We start from the raw sequence: 16,715 nt of genomic DNA on the forward strand, positions 1-16,715 counted from the left end.
ATAGATTGCATTACAGCAATGGTTTGAAATGGATGGGACTAACTTAAGTGTGGCATGTAGTTTCCCATAGTGTTTTACTTGTATTTTACTTCAACTTGCAGATTGTAGGTGGATGTTCCAAGTGCATCTGTCCATATAGAGGTCAGGTGAAGGTTGTTACATGTTGATGGGGAGTCACGAGTACCCGATCTGTAATCATCTATTCAAATTCTCGTTCTAAGTGGTTGCAGGGCAGGAAAGTGCAGTCGATTATCACTTACTCAGCAAGGTGTTCCTGTATACTAATGAAGTCTGATAGTGAGAGAACCGTACGGACCTTGGTCATTGAGGAAAAGCATGTGACTTCTTCACATGTAGTAAAAGAACCAGAAAGAGCAGTTGATTATCACTTACTTAGCAAGTCTTTCCTGTACACTTCGGAACGTCTGATAGCGAGAGAATCATAAGGACTGTCATCAGGATGTATGTTACTAAGTATAAGAAATTTGTAGTCGTAAGCATTTAGCCTGGGTGCCATCCTATTTTTACCGGGGCTAATAGGATGGCACCCAAGAAGAGCCCCGGTAGAAATAGGACGCACCCAGGCTAGTAAGCATTACCTCTCTATTCACACTTTCTGAAAAGAGGACTGTTGAAAAGAACAGTCAATTATGACTTAGCAAGGTTTCCCTGTACACATAGGAAAGTCTGATAGAGACAGATACATAAGGACCTAGGAAAAGCCTGTGTAGTTATGTAACGTGTCTATTCACGATTTCATTTTATGTTGCAACCAGAAAGAGCAGTTGGTTATCACTTACTTAGCAAGGTTTCCTGTACACTTAGAAAGTCTGATAAGAGAGAGAGCCGTAAGGACTTGAATCATGTGGAGAACAGCCTGTGATAAAACCCCTGTCAGCGGAGGTTGTATAAGGTGAGAATGATGGATACCATGGATAGACTCTACTGCAGTGAGCTTTGTGATTCAGCATGGCATGGGGTCGTGGAAGGACAGGACAGTTGGAATTTCATGCATGTCTGGTTGTCCTTCCATTGTGAACTCCAGCAGTGCATCTTCACAGTCGGGTACCCCAGTGGCTCCGCGCTACTGCTGGGATATTGTTCGGGGTGGGAAAGGGGAGACTATGGCTGGCTGGAGCCTAACAGTATGAGAAAAAGGGGGCAGAAAGGGCATCAGGCTCCAGAAACGGTGTTCGCTCTTCTGTTAAATCATGATTTACTTCCGTTTGCAGCAGGTGCTGTGTAAAACTGTTTGCGAAAGGGCTGTGCTCTGTTTGCAGTTGTGTTAAGAGAGGCTTTTGTACCCTTTGTGCCGTGTTTGTTTTTACCTTTTCCCAGTTTGCAGACTGCTCTGGCGGTTCTGTGGGCTTTGATGCGTGCCCGGCCACTTCAAAACTGTTTGCGTGAGCCTTTGGAACGCATTCTCCGTAGATTGACCACTTTCTCCTGCCATTGTCCAAAGCAACTGAGCAGAAGACAGCCTGCTTAGGACACACCAATTTAGTTTCTTCGTTCTCAGACTTCAGAAATAAAGCTTAACTGGAAGATCATCATTAAAACAGAGTCTGAGAAGTGGTACAAAGAGTTTCAGGGAGTAAATTTAGAACCAAATCTAGTAAGATTAAGGATGCTTTCTTGATGTCTTCTTACTGAATTTTTACTTTGATACTTGGAATGTATGTGAACCAAGGAGCTAGACTTCTGTGTCCTTTTGAGTGACAGTCGGCTAAAGAAGAGGTGGAAAAGGAGCAGTCTAAAGTGGAAGTACATCCTACCTGACCGAAAACTCTACTCTACTCTTTGTTTCGTGCCATGGGAATGAAGAATCGGGGCTTGATGCCTTCCCGTACTCGAGAGGCCTGCGAAGCACTTGAAAACTTAAGAATGCCCTAACAAAGTTCCCACCACTGTGGCCCATTGTGGCGATGTTTTCTTTATCGTTTGTTAAGTGGCCAAGTCCACATTTTTGTGTCAGGCGATGTCAAGTGGTCTGATGTCAGCAGGTTTAGGGAACACGTCAAGCCAGGGAAGTTTACACGCAGTCGGGACGACTGAGAAACATTTTGGGGTAAGGTAATGTCAAGTGCTCTGATGTCACCAGTGAACTGACTGCAAAGAATAGGCTGTACTAAGTCATCTTGTTGGTTCTTGCACATCTTGCAGTGAGATGAGACAAGAAAACATGGTAAAGACAGAGGAAAACTTAAATCCGACTATATTTTACTCCCTGAAACTTTGTACATCAACATGTTAAAGCAAACTGCCTCCTCGGGATCTATTTTCATCTCAGTTCCAGTTCCACATTACAAGGACCGGAAAGTATGACCTGTACAACTGTCCACCTCTACATAAGGACCACCTGGCCAATGTGACCACTTTTTGGTGGTCCCTTAGATGATTTTTCTCATTGACACAAGCATTAAGAACCCTGTCTATAGTGACCACCCGGCCACATAGACCAGGTTTTAATGGTCCCCTGATCAGTGGTCTTCTTGTGAAGTATTGACAGTACTTTTCAAAATCTAAGAAACAAGACAATGACTTCGTGTGACCCAGAATAGTTTACAAGCGGCCAGGAGATGAGAGCTTCCGCCGAGACTCTGATAATCCTCCAGTGTAGGCCCAGCTGGTCAGCATCGGATCAGGTCTAAACCTGGAACGTCCCAATCCTAGTGAATAATCTTATTAACTGGTTGTGCAGTGTCCACTGTTTAGTTGTGTGCGCGGAAGTGAACCGGGTTACCAATCCCTTTAAATTGGAGAAGGACAGAAGTTAAGTGTTTGTGGTCTAACTCTTTTCCTGTATGCTGTAGTCTTTTGTGGTTTGTTATCAGAGGTCTGACATGTTTCTCTGGTCTAAGTGCTAACAAGTTAGATTAGAACAAGAAGAAGTTTCAGTTGATTATTACATTGTCTCAAGAAAAGGAATCTAAAGACTTGAGAAACTTGAAATCCGTAAAACTACTGAAAGTTGACAGCAAAGAAACATCACAGAAGTGGGCTGCAGTTGTACTTAACCTACTCCCTGCTGCCTTACTCTATAACAAATGCAAAGTTGATGTTAAGATGCTATCTCAGCAAGTAGAGGTTAAGAATTAGATAAACTCTTTCGATTTACACAATACAAAAGTTACTGAAGCAACTGGATAAGTCTTGCAATCTTACAAAACATATTCAGTTGCTTGAGTAACTTTTGTATTGTGTATCTTATCACCCGGATGTCTAACCTTCATTGTCATATCTTTCTACCTAGTTTGACCCAGTTATTCTGTTGTTTGGTTCCTCTGCCTGCTTTTTCTCACCAATTATCCCTGTCAACATCACAGAAAAGCAGGTCCAGTTCCTAAGCTCCTTAGAAACCTTCAGTCTCTTCCAGACTTGTTTACGAAGGCAGGGAGAGGCAGGCATTTCTGCAGGACTGTTCTGTTTACAGCTGAGGGTTGGTTGTGAAGTCAGCTGCTTCTATAATCTTCCCTTGTTTACCTTCTACCTCAGACATAAGGGAAAGAGAGATGTGTCTTCATAGGCGGGATCTTGCTGTCTTAAGGAATTTGTACAGTTTTCTGAACTTCCTACAATCACTGAAAATTCAGGAGCAATTTGTTTACAGCTGAGGCGGGCTGTGAAGTCAGCTGCCTCCGTAATCTTCTTGTGTTTATCTTCCACTTCAGACTCCAGTTAGAGGGGGATGTTTCTTCGTTGATTTGGATTTTCCTGTCTGAAAGGAATTTGTCTAGCTTTCCGAACGTCATTTCATCACTGAAAATGCAGGAGTAATTTGTTAAAAAGCTAAGAACAAAATGTGAAGTCTGCTTTTGTGAAGTCTGCTTTTCTTCCTTGTGTTTACTAGAGTGGACTTTGTGGGAATTGAGGGAATTTGAAGAGTTTTTTGAACATTGCAGAACATTGCAGAACTAATTTGTTAAAAGCTTGGAGCAAAATGTGAAGCCAGCTGAGTCCAACATCTTCTGTGTTTACCGTCCACATTACACACTAGGAGGAGAAAGGATGTGTCTTTAGACTAGAGAGTTGGATTTTGCCATATTAAAGGAATTTGTGCAGTTTTGTTACAAGAGCAGTTGATTTACATCTAAGGTAGACAGTAAAGTCAGCTGATTTCCCTTGTGTTTACGGAGTACTTCAGACTCAGGAAGCAGAGCGACATTTGTTAATAGAGTTTGATGAACCATTTTAAAGGAATTTGTGCTCTTTTGCTAAGGTCAACCCACGACTTAACAGGTGTTGGCTTCACACAACATCAGAGTAACTTCTCAACCAGAACTTTATTTCTGGCTCAGTCGGCCCCTAAAAACAAAATGTACGTAAACATACACTAATCACAATGCTACAGAATGTACATACATGACTGAACCTAAGCAAGTTTTTGAAATATGAGTCTAACTTGTTTCACCTCCAGTATTTGGTGTGTAGCTTATCAGAGCGGGCCAGGTGGTTAGCTTGCTCAACGAGGCTTAGGGCCCAGTTGGTGTCTATTTCTAAAAATACCTGTAAGAGTAATAAGTAAGAAAAGTCCAAGTGTCTGCACTGTGGAGATAGAGATGTATGAGACTTAGTGGTAAGGCATGGACGACGTCATTTCGGGTGGTCGCTTTTGTGGAAGAAAAAAGTTACTGTCTCTCTAGTCCTACTTCAAACTTCAAGTAATAAGAATTCATATATGAGAAGTGTCCTATCATCTGCACAGGATAGATACAGAAGCATGAGACTTATCAGTGAGGCAAGGCCTATGTCATTTCAGAAGGTTACTCATACTGTGACTAGACAAAAAAGTTTCCTCCTTCTTTTCAAGAAGTGAAAATTCATACCAAAGGACAGTTGACATTCTCTGTAAACCTAAGTGTAGATGTTTAAAACTAACTTTACACGAAAATGGCAGTTGCCAAAAAGTTGCTCTGACTTTTTAACCTTCCTTGTCAAGAGATGAGAATACAAATCTCAGGACTATTGTCTTTTCTGTTTGTTTTTCTTTGCTTCTAAGATCTAAGTGCCAATTATAAGATTTTTGCTGGAATTCCTGGGCTGTAACAAGTTGTTCTGGGAGGCGAGGAATTTAACTTTTCATGTCGGCACATTCCAAGTCCTATACCTCGGAGACGGATCTTCAAAACTACTCAATTTCTTTCTGGTCTGCTTGCGGCCAGAAAGTATTGCAATATCTTGCAAACTGCCGCTACCTACGACGTACTGTGTCCGAGGAATGGCTTTCCAGGCTGTTAGCTGTCTTGATTTGCGTAGAGGAGAGGAAATTTATGATGATGGGTGCTATTTGTAATCCTGGCCTCCCTCCCAGCATGTTACGGTCTCCGAAGAACAGAGAGTGAGAGACTGTCGGCCCAGCGGTATGTTCTCACGCGGCCTGCAGAATTCCTGAGTAATGCCTGGTTGTTCCTCAGTGTCTTCGCCATGCAGTCACCAACGCAGGCCTCGAAATACCGATCATAGCCTCAAGGAGATTCCTAAAAATCGTGCAACAATTGTGACTTGGTCTATGGAAAGGTGCTATTCCAGGGCTTGAAGTAGTGGGTGCATATGATTATGATAAACTTTTGTGCACCTGAAATTGGAGCTGTGCACCATATTTTCACTGTGTAGGGTTATGTTCCTTAAGGCGCACCAATACTCTGACATTTCATTGTCAGAAAAGATGATAAAACCTTTGTCGTATTACTTGTTAGCTGTAGAATTTCATATTCAAGCTCTGAAAAGAGGCAGTTCATTAGGTTTTACTGACCAAACTTTATTCTATCTTGTGTACCCCAAATTTTTCACCTAAATTTTTAGGTTAGGTGCACCAGCAAACCTGCACTACATAAGGACCACCTGACCAATTTGATCACTTTTTGGTGGTCTCTTAGATTTTTTTCCCCGTTGACTAATCCTGTCCATATAGACCAGGCAATTCTGACTGTGTAGTCTGAGTGTCATCCTGTTTCAGTGAAGGTAGAGCCTGGAATTGAAACAGGATGACACTCGGCCGTGTTCCCCAAAATGTATCTCGAGCCCTGCAGTGTAAATCCTGGCTAGAGGGGATGTTCAGAGGGGATAGTCCTGCTCACAAATCATGTACAAAGGGGAAAAGCCTGGTGGGAAAATAGCTTCGAGATAAGGCGGCATTTCGAGAGTTGAAAAGTTACTGAATTAGCAGGGAATCTTATTCCAAAAATTTGTCTCAGTTATCTTTTTCTTTGTGTGTAATAATCTTCTAGGAGTGCATTTAGTAGAAGTAGCAAATGGTTTATTCGAGATAGCTAAATTCTACAGATAAAGGTTTTTCAGAAAATGTTGACATGGCTGCCTCCGGACTGGTTTGAACAGGGTTTTGCAGAATGGAGTGCAGAAGGAATTACTATTATTTACAGAGTTAGGAAAACATATGGCTCTTCTCTTGGGCTAGGCTGCAGTTTGAGATATAAATGCCCAATGGCAGGGAGCAACAGTGAAAATTTTTCTGGAGGAATGGATTCATGGATCTGTATTCCATAGTTGTCAATTTGAATTTGGAAAGTCCATATTTCAACTTGAGGTTAGATGTATAACAAAGTTTTACATGGCATTTGGAACAGAATGCTTTCATGAACAGTTATGATATGGTGTATATTTCTCTCTTCCGACATACTGCTTTAGAGGTGTACTTGTCACTTTCAATTTGGAAAGTCAACATTTCAACTTGCAGTAGAGTTTTATATGACATCTGTAAGGACATGCTTTCTTCCGCAGTATAATATGGGATATATTTCTCTCGTATGATGTACTGCTATAGAGTTTTAATGCTATAATGTTTTTACTTTAAAGATTGGTTTGAGATTGATTTCCAGGTTCTGCAGTGTCTACACTGGTTATGTCGAAGATACATTTGTATCTAAAGCCACATCAATTTATTTCTTTGTTTCTTGGATACTTAAAGTTCAAATTTAGCAAGATAACAAGATAAACAGAGGAAAACTAGTATCTGTCTCTAATCTCTCCGTGTACCAAGGTACAGACTTTTCCCCTCAGACTTTGTTTTTATGTTGATCTTTCATTACAGCATCTTGTTAGTAAAATCAGAGAACCAACAAATCAAAGAGCTCTTAAAAAGTCTTATCACCAAAATGTTATTTTCATGAAGTGGGTTGCTTGGCCTACTTTCCACTGTACAAACACATCTGAAATCTTCATCTTTATGGCATATTTAAATATGACAGACTGATAGGAATAACAGGAGTGAAAGTAAAACTGGGTATCACTCCCCCAACAACAACAGCAGAAGGTTTCCCTCTCAAGAGAACAGTTTACTTTTCCCAGTGAATGGTAATGTAAACAGCCAGGCCTGCCCTGCCCCTCTGTAGCCCAGATTTCCTTTGTGTGGGGCTTTTGAAACTGGAAACCCTACAGTGAAAAAGGGTGTCAAGTGCCCTTAGGGTTGCTTGATATGCATTCAGAGTCAACTTCATCACACATAATTGGTAGGATAGTGCTAATCCGATGGCGGTGTGATCAAGTAATAGCTTTAGCAGATTTGGGGATTAGGACTGTGATTGCCATCGATGTGTGAACTGGATTTTAATAGACTGATAGGAAACTACATAGGATGCCCATTGATTGCACAAAGCCTGACATGTGAATGGCAGTCTTTTGTTACTTTGTTCTCTTGGCAAACATGTAGGTTTTCCATGGAAGTTTTCCCCATATATTTCTAAAGGTAACAGGGAGATGATATGTTAGTTGTGTGATCAAGTGATAGATTTAGCAGATTTGTAGTATAAGTGTGATTGCCAAGTACTTGTGAAGTGGATTTTGATGAACTGTATAACATCAAACTCAAGGAAGGAAGGAAGGATAACATGCCCATTGCTAGAGAATTTACCAAATATGTCTTGACATCAATGGAGGTCTTAAACTTTCTTAGTTCTTATGGGGAAACAGTGTGTGGCTTTTGCATGATTACCTAGGACTTGCAAGGTAGATATACTATTGCTGGGAAACAATTCACACACTTCTTGGTGTCAACAGCAGTCTTTTCTTTGTTCTTTTATTGAACATGTTTTTTTTGGTGAAAGTTCACTATTGGAAGCCCAGATATGATTATGCTGGTCTTACTTGTGGCAGGATAATTGATACTTTTATTGAATTGGTTGGTGTGTACATGTGGCTTTAGCATAATTGCATGGACTTGTGAATTTGATTTTAATAGACTGATAAGTACACTACGTAAGATGCCCTTTGTTAGAGAATTGCACAAAGCCAGAATGGGAAATTTTTGGATTTAGGGTAATTACCACAAACTTGTGAAGTGGGCTTTGACAAAGTAATAAGTGCTGCACGATTGCAAGGAAATTGCACAAATCCTGGGTGATTAGAGACCTTTTGTTGCTGTCTTCTTTTACCAAGTTTTAGCAAACATTTTGGTGCATCTATGACGCAGAAGACAACAGACAACAAAAGAATTTTATCAGTTGTTTTGGAAGTGATAGTTTTAGCGGATTTGGTGAGATTATCATGAAGTTATGACATGGGCTTGTACATTGAATCCTATGTAAATGGAGATCTTTTGTTGCTTTCCTCTTATAGCAAACATTTTTGTACATGTATGACGTAGAGGACCATAGACAACAAAACAAGTTTATTAGTTGTTTGACAAGTGATAATTTTAGCAGATTAGGTGAGATTACCAGTAGTTGTGACATGGAGTTTGTTGGCTGATGCTACACGACATGTCAAGTGCTGATAGAATTTGTACAAATCCTATGTAAATGGAGGTCTTTTGTTGCTTTGTTCATTTAGCAAACATGTGGGTTTTCCATGGAGGGAAATATATGGGAGACCGTGGAGAATTAATTGACAGGCCTTCTCTTATATCCTGGGAACTTTTTGTCACGTCTGCCTCAATTCTATTCAAGCATTGAAGTAAATTTTGTAGCTATTCAGGAAAAAAATGTTGGCAACAAACGATTGTTAAAACTTCGACAAGAAATCTATAAACACTACACTGCAAACATTTGTTCTAGACCAACAATATGCCAAGCTACTTCTTTGTGTACTTTCAAAGTGCGCTTCAGGAATTGGAAAGAGTTGCTTGCTTGCGAGGTACATACATACATGACAAGTTGTGCCCAAGAATAGCAACAGCAAATTGCCAATTTGGCTCGAAGTGAAAATGCAGACAGGGGATCAGTTCAGCCCAATTTCCTGTCTCGTTAAAAGTGGGGTTGCTGTGGGGCAGCGTTGTTACAGCTTTGCATGATTTTCAGTAAAAAAACGTTGTGTAGAAGTTGATGTTAATTGTCCCCAGGAGTTTAGGCCTGGCTACATGTGGATATACATAACTTCCTTTATCCACAGATCTTTATGCATCCTCCAAACTTCAGATTTTGTGTGTAATCAAAGTCGAAATGCTTTAGGCAAAGAACTGACAGTGCAACACAGCTTTGCTTTTTTAGCTCTTTGCTTGTCAACAAGTGTGTTGGGTTTTTAAACGCTGGAGATTTATGATTCATAACAAACCGTTATATCTATTGTTAATCAATGTAAACTAGGGAAGAAAAGAGGACTCAAATGTAGAGGAAAGCTATATCAGTATATGCTGTTTCAAGTACCTTGTGAAACTTCTTTGTAAACTTAGCAACAGTTTGAAATGTAGGGCCGCTAACACACACAGTGCCCTCCCATTTGACAAACGACTATCTTAATTTGTAGTGACAAGTGTGAGTGGAGAAGTTATCCTGCTGAGTTTACTCCATCTGCAACATCACTCCTGCCACACATGGGGAGTTTTACAGTTATTTCACACTGTTTTATTGAATTGGGACCCACAGGAGGGGGGAGGGGGGCAGGAGACTAGCACAGATGTGCCCTGAATGGGCGAGAAATGCATAATGACCAGTCTGCTACTCAATGTTTGCTTTGTATGATTTGAAAATTGCTACGTTCATCCACTTGTGTAGGGCTTGGACAACATAATCACTGACTTATTATTAGGTCCTCAAGTATTAGATTTGTGACTGTAGAAAGTAATGTTGAATACCTGTCAATTTACCTGTTAATTTTAGTCTATTAGATTCTGGTCAATTCTGCTTGTCAATGTTTGCTTTGTATGATGTGAAAATTGCCAGGTTTGTCCACTTCTGTGGGGCCTTGGACAACATTATCACAGGCAGAAGTTATGATTCAGGTTCCCAACTATGAATTATGCAATTATAGAAAGTTATTACTGAATTGAATATGATTACCTTGTAATTTCAGTCTATTAGATTCTAATTTGAAAATGCCTAGTTTACCTTATCATGTTTAGTGTTATTGCATATAAGATGCTGCCAGAAATTATGATTAGGATGCTTAAGCAGGCGTGTATGACTCAATAAAAGTCGTTAAAGACAATTAATCTAATATACACTTCTACTATTACCTGTTTAACCCTTCCCTACTGACTTCTGTTGTTACGTATCCATATCTAGTGATTGCACAAGCCCTTAGTTACAAGAGGGTTAAAAAGCTCTTCTAGGCTATCTACTTCTAACTGTCAAACTATCCCTGAATGGGGGTCAAGGGCGAAGGAAAGAGTTCACCTTCTCGCAAGGGTCGTTGCCTCTCGGTTGTACGTGAAGTACCGACTGACAGCGGAATCGATTCTCAAGTCGTTTAAGTAAATCTCAAAGTCACCTTCAATGTATCTCAACGTAGTTCAGACAGAGGCGCATTCCATGATGTTCAAACACACCTGTCTGTTACAGTCGGGGCTGTCTCCTGCTTTGGATTCTTTTGTCAGCCCAGTTATTGTTTTTATTTATTGCAGACCTTGACCATGATCAGTAGTTGGGGCGTTGCAAAGGAAAAAACAAAATTTGATTTGATTTGGAATTTGGAAGCCCATCTTGTTAATCTTCGTTGTTATCTGTCATTTTAAGCTTGCGAAAATATATTTCATGTGATCAGATGAAGTTCAGATTTTTGGAGACTACAGATTTTTCGGACAGAGGAGGTGAAATTTTTGTCTAATTAAACAAGCAAATATCCATCCTGAGGAAGAGGAAGGGGTCCTGGAGAAAGCTCTGGTTGTAGTATAATAGCGACTGAACCTCATGAAACTTCTGTTGCACATTCATCTGCCATTAAAATCCTTCCCCAGCCCTTTCCAGCCCTTGTTCTCAGACCATCAATGTCAGGGTCGCTCTTGCATCCTCCACACCAAAGGTTCATCATCTCAGCATGGTTCAAACATCTGTCTGATCTGTTATGATAGCGGCTGATTCCTGTAAAACTTCTGCTGCCAATTGATCTTACACTAAAAACCCTTCATTGACTCTTTGTCCATCTTTTTCATCAATATCAATATCAAGGTCGTTCCTGCATCCTCCGTACCAAATATTCATCATCTCAACGTAGTTCAGACGGTGCTCGTCCTATGATGTTCAAACATCCGTCATTTGTCAGTTATAGCATGATAGTGGCTGATCCCTGTAAAACTTCTGTTGCCCCTTCATCTTCCATTAAAACCCCTCATTGGCTCTTCCCAACACATCTTCTTCATCAATGTCAAGGTTGTTCTTGCATCCTCCGTACCGAAGGTTCATCATCTGGTCGATCTTCCCATCCGTGCATCTCATCGATTGCACTGGACAGGATTCTGTTTTACTGGCTTCTTTCCTGATCCATATCAGCATCGCTTTATGGCTGCTCGCCCCCCTCAAGAGCCCGCACTGCCGTCCTATCAATTCCCTCTAGGGTGGTTCAATAGGCAGGGCTGTGCAAAGGTGATGCTCTGGATGGCATCTGCACAGACAGTGATCCTTTTTTTCCCCATCTCTAAAGTTTCTGGATTACATTTTTTTCCATCCATCTCTATGTTTGGGAATTTCACACTGTACAATTCCCTCTAGGGTGGTTCAATAGGCAGGCTGTGCAAAGGTGATGCTCTGGATGGCATCTGCACAGACAGTGATCCTTTTTTCCCCATCTCTAAAGTTTCTGGATTACATTTTTTTTTTCATCCATCTTTAAAGTTTTCTGTATCCTCTCAATTTTGTTTGAGAGAGGGCAGACAGGAAGGTCACATTTCAAATGGTTTCATTTTGACACTAGAAATTTTTTGTGATACTATTCATGATGACCATGGAATGAAGTTTTGATTATTGTCAGTTAATGGAATGGTTGAAATGTTAGTCAAATCCTAAGAGCAAAATTCCATCCAGGGACTGAAGGAATGATGCTGGACAGCTGGAGCAAGCTCTGTCTGTTTTCTAAAGCAAACCAAGAAATTTCCAAACCTCTCTTCATTGTTCAATAGATAGAATACCACAGAACAGTTTCCTGTTTCACCTTTTTTTTCCTGTTCAATTTCCGTTCCAACATTCGTCATCTCTTCATCTTCAGAATCAATACATCTTTTCCTTCAGGCCATGTCTTCTTCTTCCGTCCTCATATGAGATTTAAAGTCCCCAGAGGGACTGAAGGATGGATACTGGAACAAGCCCTGTCTGGTTTCTAAAGCAAAACAAGCAGAAATTGCTGCAGAATGATCATTGGCTGTTACACCATCTTCCTGTTGAATTTTCGTTCCATTCCTTATCTCTTCAGCTTCAAAATCTATACATCTTTTCCTCCAGGCCGCTTCGTCCTTCCGTCCTCATATGAGATTTAACGTCCCCAGAGGACGCTCGCCATAAAACCCAGATTGTGCAGTGGTAAACCCTGCATGCCTGCCTGCCAGAATAATGATGTAGCGCGAGGTTCTCGGAAACATTGCAAATCTTTCACCACTCCGGAAGCTTTTAAAAGGAGGATACACATTTTACAGGCCTGGCTCCCCGCTGCCATCTGCTCCCGTACATATATGAAAATCATTCTTCTTGTGCAACAACAATGGTGACATAACAGAAACTCTCATAGTTCTTCTAGAAGCTTAAGATTGCCACATTAAAAAAAGATCTACTAATGCAGCATTGAAAATAATAGCCTGAGGTATGCATGATTCAAATATCCACTATGTTTTTTTTTTGCACAACAGCAAAAAAAAAAATCTACTAATGCAGCATCAGTAATCCCATGAGGTATTCATGCTTCAAATACTGTAAATGCATTTCAGTTCGTGTGGTTTTAGTTTTGCAGTAGGGAGAATATGGTGTGTTTGCGGTAGTTCGTGTTTGAGATAATAGTAGACAATGTGGTAGGAGGGGAAAAAATGTTTGCGGTTGTTTTAAGTTTGTTAACATAAAACCACTGCAAACATTTCTACATTTACAGTATCCAGGTGTTTTTGACATTCTTGAGAAGGCCTCAATGATACAGCTTTTTATGATGTAGCGGTCTTGGGGTAACCCCAGAAGAGTTACGAGAGTTGACGCTTCATGTGGTATCGGGTAGAAATAACAACTCTAGTCATCATTGGGAGGAATATTTATTTTACAGGGCAGTTGAGATGCTCCCCTCCATATATGAATATCATTTTTTCACTGTACTCTTGAACCACTGTTGGCATCCCCCGATGATGTCATCGCAAAGTCAACGTTAAATTTATTTGGCCCCAGGGCTTTATAACTGTTGAATTCTTGGTGCATTTTTCATATCTTTATCGTCAAAAGTTGGGTATCTTGTCTTAGGGCTAAGCCTATTTATCTATTCTCTATATCTCTGTCCTCGCACCTTTTATGTACAGCCCAGCCTTGCAGCTAGATGTGCAAAGGTTCAGTGTGATATAACCAACTGCTGCTGTGCAGCATTCCTGCGAAGGTGGTACTACAGGGCTCAAAATTCATTTTTTTAATTAGGTGCACTGGTGCACCCAACCAAAAGAATTAGGTGCACCGAAAAAAATTTGGGTGCACCACATAAGATAAAGTTGAATGTCAGTAAAACATAATTACAGTTTAATGCTTTTATGATTATGATCAAGAACTTAAATCTGTAATTCTATGGCTAACTTACAAATTTAAAAACAAGACTTAGTACTAGTAATACATGCATTCTTGCTTTTTCTGATACTTACATTTCAAGAATATTCTGTTTACTAGTGTACAATAGCACCAGTCCTTTACCCTATAGCCTACAAAAATATCTAGGTGCACTGGTGCATCCACAGTCAATAAGATTGGCAATGAAAAACCATTGCCATGGCGACGGTGTAAGGTTTGCTATTGATAAATGTTGGTGGCGTGGTTTGATACTATACGTGTGCACTTTAAATGATAGATTAAATTGTCGAACATCCTGTGACATGGACTTGGTATGGTCGTGATAATTGAGTGGTAGATTTTTATCAGTACTATAAACTTTGTTTTTCCATGATGCTGGACTCTGTATCAGTTACATGTGTTGGGCCTTTTGGGCCTGTTTTCGACAATGACGAGATTTACAGTGAGTATATATCAACGGGGGGTGCCCTAACATGTCACGTTTTTTTACGGGCTCGAACTCACAGCGCTCCATTGCTGGTTGCCAGAGAATGGTCATGTTTTAATGAATGTATTTTGAACACATTCATCTAAAGAACATACATGGACAAGAAATGTATTCATACTGTTCATGGGCCCTTCACGCTCCGCGTTACATGCGGAAGACGCTGTGAGACATTTTCACGAATGTACCTTCTGATTTAGTGCTACGCCAGAAAGTGTGCCTAACTTAGCACGCTTTGGTTATTTTGCTCTCTTCGGAAGTTGGTGATGAAGTTAGGGAAATGTAAATAAGGCTTGAAGTCTGCTATATTCTAGCTTTCTTTTGACCGGAAAATTTTGACTGTGTGCACTTCTCACGTCATGTGAGAAGGGTTATGTCCAGCGCATCCCAGCTCATGTTTTCACGGGAAATAGGCTACTACGCACTGTGCGCGCGGCCCGACGTACGTCTTGCATGCGACCCGACTTACAAAATCATTACGAAAAAACGACACCGCTTACGTCAACTTATTGGGAAATATCTTCGCCATCTCTGTATACAGTTTCCTTTTCATAGACGGTACCAATCACATGTTAGAGCGTTACAAATCTGTGCGTTGAATCGTTCCGCCACCATCGCGGCCCAAAAAAATGGCGGGAAAACAACGTCGCCAGACGACAGCGGTGTTAACGTTGTTTTCTTTGGTCGGTTTTCTTCTCAACAAACACTTAAAGACCCAATTTTTTGGGGTTTTATGCAGCTATATTTCTTATGTGTATGATAGAAACACAAACCAACAGACAGGCCAATAACTATCATTCCATTATTCATGGAGATAGTGATTTCAACGTGCTTTATCCGTAGCTTCTTGCACGTCTTGAGTTATGCCGGCCAAAATATATACAGTAGAATCCGCTTAACTGCACCACCCATTTGTCAGCGTTTTGGTGCAATTGTGCGGCTGGTGCAATTATGCGAAATGCCCAGCTGGACCGCACCATGATGGGCGGGGGGGTAGGGTGTATTGTTAGTCAAAACACTAGCACAACAAAAACATGACCCTTTGCTGAAAATAAAGAAATGACTACGACTGACCTGTTTTGATTTTGCATTCTTTCATTTTTCCATGCGATCTACCGCATTGATTTACAACACACGTAACGTTACAGGGGAGGCATTCTGAAACATCGTCATGGGATAACAGTTTCTGTGTTACATTACGTAGAGTACAGTTGTCGATTTACGTAAATCATGTACCGCCATGAAACTAGGAACTGAACCTAAGACTTGGTTACTGATTACGGGTGAGCCCAGAGCAGTGCCCCCTCTCATGTTTGGACAAATTAGACTGTCGACACCATGGTAGTGAGTTGTACAATGTATCCAGTGGGTAGATATGGCCAGATGACTTAGATCAGTGACAGATCATTCTCCTTATAGCAGAGCCGAACGCGCGTTTACCTCGTTCTGGTGAATGCAGGAAGTTTCTACGACGCGGATTCAGCTCTGCCATAAAAGAATGTGACAGATGATCACGTCAGCACCGCACTGCCAAAAGCGACTGCTATGTCTTCCTACGTGTTTGTAGGTTTTGCTGACTCGCTGTACGGTTTCCGACTGAATGTGACGTAAAGACGCCGGTCTTTCATAATTACAGCAGTATGTGACTATAGCGCTGCCGCGAACCTCGAACCACCGACAACACCCCATGTCATCCTTAATGCGAAATCAAATCCCCGTGAACTTGAATGCACTCACAGTAATAAGACAGTGTACAGGTAGAGACCAATCTTTATTGAGTACAGCGTAATGCCGCCTTTGGTAGGCGTGCGTTCCTACACGCCCTGTGACCCACCCGGGACCTCCCAAACGATTCCTATCAACGTGACTGTCAATGGAGACCGCCTTCTTTTGTTACTCATAACATATTGGCAGTATTGTGCCTTTACACCGGCAAGTATCGGCTCATTTGTACAGCGTTTGCCGATTTATAAGTCAACTTGTGGAGGATTTTTGAAAAATTTTGGTGCAGTTATCCGGCATTGGTGACAATGCGTGGTGCAGATATGCGGAGTCACTAACAATGCAGTGAATGGGAACCGGTTTGGGATTTGGGGATTTGGTGCAATTAAATGGAGTGTGCGTTTATGCGAGGTGCAATTAAGTGGCTTCGTCTGTACTAGTATATGTGGAAACACAGATGCATACCGGACGCAAAGAAACACAACAAAACTAGGTTGAGGGATGAACAAAGCAATCATTCCTATACAGCCTAGATGCGAGACTGCTTCCAGTACCTGCACTGGCCAGTTAGTTTGTCGTGTCAATGCCAACATGCCCCTAAG

General features: G+C 41.0%; 1 protein-coding gene across 1 annotated transcript in view; it reads left to right on the plus strand.

Moving 5' to 3' along the window:
* Positions 1-16,715, plus strand: part of LOC136437187 (protocadherin-7-like) — a 79,520-nt gene that overhangs the window by 13,955 nt on the left and 48,850 nt on the right. The gene's annotated exons all lie outside the window — the stretch shown is intronic.

The sequence above is a fragment of the Branchiostoma lanceolatum genome, chromosome 6 (genome assembly GCF_035083965.1).
Source record: "Branchiostoma lanceolatum isolate klBraLanc5 chromosome 6, klBraLanc5.hap2, whole genome shotgun sequence".
NCBI classification, from domain to species: domain Eukaryota; kingdom Metazoa; phylum Chordata; class Leptocardii; order Amphioxiformes; family Branchiostomatidae; genus Branchiostoma; species Branchiostoma lanceolatum.